Source organism: Glycine soja, chromosome 9 (assembly GCF_004193775.1).
Source record: "Glycine soja cultivar W05 chromosome 9, ASM419377v2, whole genome shotgun sequence".
NCBI classification, from domain to species: Eukaryota; Viridiplantae; Streptophyta; class Magnoliopsida; order Fabales; family Fabaceae; genus Glycine; species Glycine soja.
In genome coordinates this window covers 22,608,784-22,618,153 of record NC_041010.1, presented here as the reverse complement: position 1 = coordinate 22,618,153, position 9,370 = coordinate 22,608,784, and the positions used below count along the sequence as shown (strand labels likewise).

Sequence of the window (9,370 nt, the reverse complement as noted above, 5' to 3'; positions counted from 1 at the left end):
ATCATCAGATGGGTATTTCATAGCATCCAGAATATTAAAATGAACAGTTATATCACCAAACTCCATGGATAGTGTGCCTGCATAAACATCTATCTTAGTTCTAGCAGTTTTCATAAAGGGTCTCCCTAGAATGATGGGAACTGATCCTTGAGAAAATCCATCTTCCATATTCAAAATATAAAAATCAACAGGGAAAATCAGTTCACCAACTCTAAACTAAGACATCTTCTATGAAACCAACGGGGTAGGCAACACTTTTATTAGCTAAATGAATTACCACATCAGTTGACTGCAAGGGACCTAGAGATAGAGAATTAAAAATAGACAGAGGCATAACACTAACAGAAGCTCCTAAATCTAGCATGGCATTGTCAAACTTACTTTTCCCTATAATACAAGGTATGCTGAATGTACCTGGATCTTTGCATTTTTCAGGAATTTGAGGAACAGATTTACCAATCAATGCGGAGACATTTCTGCCCATGCTAATACGTTCACTTCCTTTAAGCTTCCGCTTATTAGTGCACAGCTCCTTCAAGAATTTAGCATATCTTGGAATTTGCTTTATTGCATCCAACAGAGGTATGTTTACCTCTACTTTTCTAAACGTTTCCAAGATCTCTTTCTCTGCCTCTTCCATTTTTTTGTTGGAAACTGCTCTTGGAGGGAATGGAAGAGGGGGAATGTGCTGCTTCTACAAATCAGAATTACCTGTGGAAGAAGATTCACCTGCACATAAATTGTTAGGTAAATTTTTGTCATCACCTTTTTCTGGAGTAGAGTGAAGTTTGGCAGGTTCATTTGCAGATGAGGAAGGTGCTACGGGTTGAGGTCCTTGACACTGTTTTCCCGACCGCAATGAAATGGCACTGACATTTTTGGGATTTTGGACAGCTTGAGAAGGTAGCTTGTCAGAATTCTGGGACTGTTGTTGATTCAATTGTGTAGCTAATTGTCCCATCTGATTAGTCAAGCTCTGAATGGAAGCTCTGGTCTCTTGTTGAAACTGCATGTTTTGCATAGTCATTTGCCTCACAAGTTCTTCGAGGGAAGGTTGTGTAGGGGCCTCAACTGTTGGTTGTTTCTGGGGTTGTTGCTGTTGTTGGATTGGTGGAGGAATGTATGGTCTGCTTGGGCCAGCAGCATTTTGGAAGGAAGGAGCAGGCTGTTGTTGTTGTTGCTGAGGGCTGGACCATCTGAGATTAGGGTGATTCCTCCATCCAGGGTTGTATCTGTTGCTGGAGAGGTCATAATTGTTCTGCTGTGGTTGATTTTGCTGCTGAGGTTGAGGAGGTCTATTGTAAATATTTGCAGCATAAGCTTTAGGCTGCTCAATTGCTCCAGGTTGCTGCATGGAAGGGCAAAGGTCTGTATGGTGGTCAACAGAGGAGCACAAACCACAAACCCTTGCGACAGGTACAAATTTCTGATTCAAGGCCAGCTGGGTTACCAAGTTAACCAATGCATCCAGTTTGCCTTCAAGCTTCTTAGTCTCAGATGATGCAGCTGAGTTTGTAGCTACCTCATGCACTCCTCTAATAACTATGGCATCATTTCTGGCGCTAAACTGCTGGGAGTTGGAAGCCATCTTCTCAATTAAATTTCTGGCTTCAGCAGGAGTCATGTCTCCAAGGGCTCCACCACTGGCAGCATCTATCATACTTCTCTCCATATTACTGAGTCCTTTCATAAAAATATTGGAGAAGAAGCTGCTCCGAAATCTGATGGTGAGGGCAACTGGCACATAGTTTTTTAAATCGCTCCCAGTACTCATACAGGCTCTCTCCACTGAGTTGTCTAATACCTGAGATATCTTTCCTGATGGCTGTGGTCCTGGAAGCAGGGAAAATTTTTTCTAAGAATACTCTCTTAAGGTCATCCCAGCTCGTGATGGACCTTGGAGCAAGATAATACAGCCAGTCCTTTGCCACTCCCTCTAATGAATGAGGAAAAGCCTTCAGAAATATGTGATCCTCTTGGACATCTGGGGGTTTCATGGTGGAGCAGACAATATGAAATTCCTTCAAATGTTTGTGCGGGTCTTCACCTGCAAGGCCATGAAACTTTGGAAGCAAATGAATCAGTCTAGTTTTAAGAACATATGGGACATCCTCATCAGGGTATTGGATGCACAAGCTTTCATAGGTGAAATCAGGTGCAGCCATTTCCCTTAGAGTCCTCTCACGGGGTGGAGGTTGTGCCATGTTCTCAGAATGTGCAAAATCAGAATGCTCAGAATCAGAATGCTCAAAATTATAATGCTCCAAATTAGGATGTTCAAAATCACCAATAACATAATGCACAGATTCACCAGTAATGGAATGCTCAGGATGATCCAAAGGTATAAAATGATGCCTAACTAATCTATGAAATGTCCTATCTATCTCAGGGTCAAAGGGTTGTAAGTCAGATGGATTGCCTCTAGTCATACACTACATTCAGCATGCACAACTAGTTGCCTTGTCATGTAAATAAAGGTGCAAGTTTGAACTACAGCTACCCTCAAATGATATCCAAATGACTTGAAATTTTGTGAGCTACCTTATAAAATGATGAGAAGATAGCACAAAAAATTTCAGGCAAAAATTCAAAGTCTAACTATGGAAGCTAAAAATGGTAGGTTAAGAAAAATAAGTGAATAAAACTTGAAAAATAAAAAACTTTTGACAGAATCACTATTTTTGGACGATGGAGACCTCAGCCGGCCTAAAGCAGGCTACCACGGCGTAGGAAATTTTTTTCTACCCCAAATACATATATAATAATTGCGATTCTGATAACCGGAGCAAAAGTTATGGCCGTTTGAAGTTTCGACAAACACAAAATTTGCTACTTTTTTGGAACTTTCAAATCTGACCAAACTAAAGGCTCTAGCTATTTTTCCCACAAAATATAGGTTAAAAGAAGTTACCAAAAAAAATTCAGCCAAAAATAACAACCCTAGCTACTAAAACAAAAAATCTCACATAATTCAGCATGGGTGGTCGCTAAAATCCGTCTCTACTTGATTTCTAGTACTACTACTACTCTGTTTTGCCCCAAGCAAAAGTGGTCGCTAAGTCCGTCGCAAAACACTATTCACAGCAAAACACCCAAGATTGAAACAGGGGAAACGCTTAATGGGAAAACTGAAACAGAACACACACTAAACAAAATACCAGGACACTAAACAACACTAACACACATACTAACACAATACTAACAATTAAACATAAAACACGAAAGGATTAAACACACAACGCAAGCTAGCTATTACGAACCTTTGGACACTGCTCCCCGGCAACGGCGCCAAATTTGATCGAGGCCGTACCCGAATCAAATAAACATGAAAATGCAGTAACTAGGAAGTGATCCTAGGTCGTTTCCCAACGAGCAATGACAAACCAAATGTTCATAATATACTTGCGCAGTAACAGTAACGATTGGGGGGGGGGGTTGTTTGTTTTGTGATTAAAGAGCAGAATAAGTAACTTGGAATATCAAACTACTAATATTAAAAACTGGTTGTTTCCTCTGATTCAGAAGCCATTCTCTTATCCTGGGTCATGGAGAATTTGTCCCTAACAGTTAACCACTTAATCCAACCCTATTTCAATTTACTAAGCGAAAATCAACTTAGGGTTGTCAATACGTGATTAGGCACCACATACACCAGTTACCCCTTCGTCCATTAAGCATGAACGCAAGTTAGGCTCAGAGGCAATTAATCGAACATGAAACGTGCACTGATTAATGTTCACGAATTTGGGATAACTGGTGAAGGCAAAACTGCCAGGAAACCACATTACAAACGAAACCTCAAAGAGAGTTGGGCTTCGTCCTTAAAAGGAAACAACACCAGAAAAACTAGCCTTCCATAGATTCAAACAGAAAACGTAAATGAAACATGAAGCAGAAACGTAAATGAACAGAAATGTAAATGAAACAGAAACGTAAATGAGAGTAGAAGAAGAAGCAAGAACTAAAATTGTAATTAGAAGCAGAAAACGGAAAATTGCATTAAGAACGAAAACAATAGCCTTAGAACAGAAAAACGTGAAAACCTAAAACAAAAGCTATGAATAATAAAATAGAAAAACAGAATAGCCTTGCACGAATCCCAAGGCTGCTATTTAAAAAGAGTCACTCAAAGTCACTGGGCCCTATTACAATACTCTGGCCCAAAACGAAATAAACACTGAACAACATAAAATAAAATTGCAAAATTTCCTAATTAGAAATTAACTAAGGTAAGCGCTGCTTTATTTGCCCTCTTCAAGTCCATAACCAAAATCCGGATTAAGCCCAATGTTTCATTAATTCCTGAAATTAGATTAAAAACATCAAATTAGCTAAATGAGCCCAAATAATAAAATTGTCTGATTAATTGACAATTAAGACCAATCAGTAATTAAAATGGTGCAAAAAGGGTTTAGAAAATAGAAGAAAATGATGGCACATCAGCTATCCATAAGACTCAAACACCCATCGCATGCAGTCACTAACGTTGTCACCCGCACCTTACCCAGAGATGTCTGCGTATTTCGGCCGAAACTGCGAAAAAGTCTCATTTGCTATCCGTAAGACTCAAAGCCCGATAGGATGCAGTGGCTTACGTCATCACTTGCACCTTACCCGGAGATGTCAGGGTCTTCCGGCCGAGATTGTGAAAAAGTCTCATTTGCTATCCGTAAGACTCAAAGCCCAATAGCATGCAGTGGCTTACATCATCACTTGCACCTTCCTAGGAGATGTCAGCGTCTTCCGGCCGAGACTGCGAAAAAGTCTCATTTGCTATCCGTAAGACTCAAAGCCCGATAGCATGTCGTGAGGAACGTCGTCATCAGCACCTTCCCCGAAGATGTCAGAATCTTTCGGCCGAGACTGTGAAATAGTCTCATTTGCTATTCGTAAGACTCAAAGCCCAATAGCATATAGTGACTAACGTCGTCACCTGCACCTTTCCCGGAGATGTTTGCGTCTTCCGGCCGAGATTGTGAAAAAGTCTCATTTGCTATCCGTAAGACTCAAAGTCCGATAACATGCAGTGACTAACGTCATCACCTACACCTTTCCCAAAGAAGTCAATGTTTTCCAGCCGTGACTGCGAAAAAGTCTCATTTGCTATCCGTAAGACCCAAAGCCCGATAGCATGCAGTGACTAACGTTGTCACCAACACCTTTCCAAGAGATGTCAGCGTGTTCTGGCCGACACTGCGAAAAAGTCTCATTTGCTATTGATCGAGGCCGTACCCAAATCAAATAAACATGAAAATGCAGTAACTAGGAAGTGATCCTAGATCGTTTCCCAATGAGCAATGACAAACCAAATGTTCATAATATACTTGCGCAGTAACCGTAACGATTGGGGGGGTTTGTTTGTTTCGTGATTAAAGAGCAGAACAAGTAAACTGGAATATGAAACTACTAATATTAAAAACGGGTTGTTTCCTTTGATTCAGAAGCCATTCTCTTATCCTGGGTTATGGAGAATACGTCACTAACAGTCAACCACTTAATCCAACCATATTTCAATTTACTAAGCGAAAATCAACTTAGGGTTGTCAATACGTGATTAGGCACCACATACACCAGTTACCCCTTCGTCCATTAAGCATGAACGCAAGTTAGGCTCAGAGGCAATTAATCGAACACGAAGCGTGCACTGATTAATGTTCACGAATTTGGGATAATTGGTGAAGGGAAAACTGTCAGGAAACCACATTACAAACGAAACCTCAAAGAGAGTTGGGCTTCGTCCTTAAAAGGAAACAACAACAGAAAAACTAGCCTTCCATAGATTCAAACAGAAAACGCAAATGAAACATGAAGCAGAAACGTAAATGAACAGAAATGTAAATGAAACAGAAACGTAAATGAGAGTAGAAGAAGAAGCAAGAACTAAAATTGTAATTAGAAGCAGAAAACGGAAAATTGCATTAAGAACGAAAACAATAGCCTTAGAACAGAAAAACGTGAAGACCAAAAACAAAAGCTCTGAATAATAAAATAGCATAACATAATAGCCTTGCACGAATCCCAAGGCTGCTATTTAAAAAGAGTCACTCAAAGTCACTGGGCCCTATTACAATACTCTGACCCAAAACGAAATAAACACTGAACAACATAAAATAAAATTGCGAAATTTCCTAATTAGAAATTAACTAAGGTAAGCGCTGCTTTATTTGCCCTCTTCTAGTCCATAAGCAAAATCCGAATTAAGCCCAATGTTTCATTAATTCCTGAAATTAGATTAAAAACATCAAATTAACTAAATGAGCCCAAATAATAAAACTACCTGATTAATTGACAATTAAAAACAATCAGTAATTAAAATTGTGCAAAAAGGGTTTAGAAAATAGAAGAAAATGATGGCACATCAGCTATCCATAAGACTCAAACCCCCATCACATGCAGTGACTAACGTTGTCACCAGCACCTTCCTAGATATTGTCAGCGTCTTCCGGCCGAGACTGCGAAAAAGTCTCATTTGCTATCTGTAAGACTCAAAGCCCGATAGCATGCAGTGCGGAACGTCGTCATCAACACCATCCCCGAAGTTGTCAGTGTCTTCCGGCCGAGACTGTGAAATACATTTGCTATTCATAAGATTCAAAGCCCAATAGCATGTAGTGACTTACGTCGTCACCTGCACCTTTCCCGGAGATGTTTGCGTCTTCCAACCGAGACTGCGAAAAAGTCTCATTTGCTATTCGTAAGACTCAAAGCCCGATAACATGCAGTGACTAACGTCATCACCTGCACCTTGCCCGAAAAAGTAAGTGTTTTCCAGCCGAGAGTGCAAAAAAGTCTCATTTGCTATCCGTAAGACCCAAAGCCCGATAGCATGCAGTGACTAACGTTGTCACCAGCACCTTTCCCAGAGATGTCAGCGTGTTCCGGCCGAGACTGCGAAAAAGTCTCATTTGCTATCTGAAAGACTCAAACCCCCATCGCATGTAGTGACTAACGTCGTCACCTGCACCTCCCTAGGAGATGTCTGCGTCTTCCGGCCGAGACTACGAAAAAGTCTCATTTGCTATCCGTAAGACTCAAAGCCCGCTAGCATGAAGTGAGGAACGTCGTCATCAGCACCTTCCCTGAAGATCTCAGAGTCTTTCGGCCGAGATTATGAAATAGTCTCATTTGCTATTCGTAGGACTCAAATCCCAATGGCATGTAGTGACTAACGTCGTTACCTACTCCTTTCCCAGAGATATTTGTGTCTTCCGGCTGAGACTTCGATAAAGTCTCATTTGCTATCCATAAGACTCAAATCCCAATAACATCAAGTGAATATTGTCGTCACCTGCACCTTTCCCGAAGATGTCAGCATTTTCCGACCGAGACTGCGAAAAAGTCTCATTCGATATCCGTAAGACTCAAAGCCCGATAGCATGCAGTGACAAACGCCGTCACCAGCACCTTTCCCGGAGATATCACTGTGTTCTAACCAAGACTGCGAAATAGTCTCATTTGTTATCCGTAAGACTCAAAGCTCGATAGCATGCAGTGACTAACGTTGTCACCCGCACCTTTCCCAGAGATGTCTGCGTCTTTCGGCCGAAACTGCGAAAAAGTCTCATTTGCTATCCGTAAGACTCAAAGCCCGATAGCATGCAGTGGCTTACGTCATCACTTGCACCTTCCCCGGAGATGTCAGGGTCTTCCGGCCGAGACTGTGAAAAAGTCTAATTTGCTATCTGTAAGACTCAAAGCCCGATAGCATGCGGTGGCTTACGTCATCACTTGCACCTTCCTAGGAGATGTCAGCGTCTTCTGGCCGAGACTGCGAAAAAGTCTAATTTGCTATCCGTAAGACTCAAAGCCCAATAGCATGTCGTGAGGAACGTCGTCATCAGCACCTTCCTAGGAGATGTCAGCGTCTTCCGGCTGAGACTGCAAAAAAGTCTCATTTGCTATCCGTAAGACTCAAAGTCCGATAGCATGTCGTGAGGAACGTCGTCATCAGCACCTTCCCCGAAGATGTGAGAGTCTTTCGGCCGAGACTGTGAAATAGTCTCATTTGCTATTCGTAAGACTCAAAGCCCAATAGCATATAGTGACTAACGTCGTCACCTGCACCTTTCCCGGAGATGTTTGCGTCTTCCGGCCGAGACTGCGAAATAGTCTCATTTGCTATCCATAAGACTCAAAGCCCGATAATATGCAGTGACTAACATCATCACCTACACCTTTCCCCAAGAAGTCAATGTTTTCCAGCCAAGACTGCGAAAAAGTCTCATTTGCTATCCGCAAGACCCAAAGCCCGATAGCATGCAGTGACTAACGTTGTCACCAGCACCTTTCCAAGAGATGTCAGCGTGTTCCGGCCGATACTGTGAAAAAGTCTCATTTGCTATCGATAAGACTCAAAACCCCATCGCATACAGTGACTAACGTTGTCACCCACACCTTTCAAGGAGATGTCAGCGTCTTCTGCCGAGACTGCGAAAAAGTCTCATTTGCTATCCGTAAGATTCAAAGCCCGCTAGCATGCAGCGAGGGACGTTGTCATCAGCACCTTCCCCGAAGATGTCAGAGTCTTCCGGCCGAGATTGTGAAATAGTCTCATTTGGTATTCGTAAGACTCAAATCCCAATGGCATGTAGTGACTAACGTCGTGACCTACACCTTTCCCGGAGATGTTTGCATCTTCCGGCCGAGACTTCGATAAAGTCTCATTTGCTATCCATATGACTCAAAGCCCGATAGCATGCAATGACTAAAATCGTCACCTGCACCTTTTCCGAGGATATCAACGTCGTCCGACCGAGACAGCGCAAAAGTCTCATTTGCTATCCGTAAGACTCAAAGCCCAATAGCAAGCAGTCACAAACGTCATGATCAGCACCTTTCCCGGAGATGTTAGCATCTTCCGGCCGAGACTGCAAAAAAGTCTCATTTGCTATCCATAAGACTCAAAGGCCAAAAACATCTAGTGAATATCGTCGTCACCTGCACCTTTCCCGAAAATGTTAGCATTTTCCAACCGAGACTGTGAAAAAGTCTCATTCGATATCCGTAAGACTCAAAGCCCAATAGCATGCAGTGACAAACGCCGTCACCAGCACCTTTCCCGGAGAAATCACTGTGTTCCGACCGAGACTGCGAAATAGTCTCATTTGTTATCCGTAAGACTTAAAGCCCGATAGCATGCGGTGACTAACGTTGTCACCCGCACCTTTCCCAGAGATGTCTGCGTCTTTCGGCCGAAACTGCGAAAAAGTCTCATTTGCTATCCGTAAGACTCAAAGCTCGATAGCATGCAGTGGCTTACGTCATCACTTGCACGTTCCCCGGAGATGGAAGGGTCTTCCGGCCGAGACTGCGAAAAAGTCTCATTTGCTATCTGTAAGACTCAAAGCCCGATAGCATGCGGTGACTTACG

General features: G+C 42.3%; 1 non-coding gene across 1 annotated transcript; it reads left to right on the top strand.

The window, feature by feature from the left end:
• The first annotated feature begins 1,719 nt into the window (after positions 1-1,719).
• On the top strand, positions 1,720-1,826 carry LOC114369063. Its single transcript, XR_003657524.1, has one exon. It is a non-coding gene; the product is annotated as a small nucleolar RNA R71 (small nucleolar RNA).
• Positions 1,827-9,370: the final 7,544 nt, after the last annotated feature.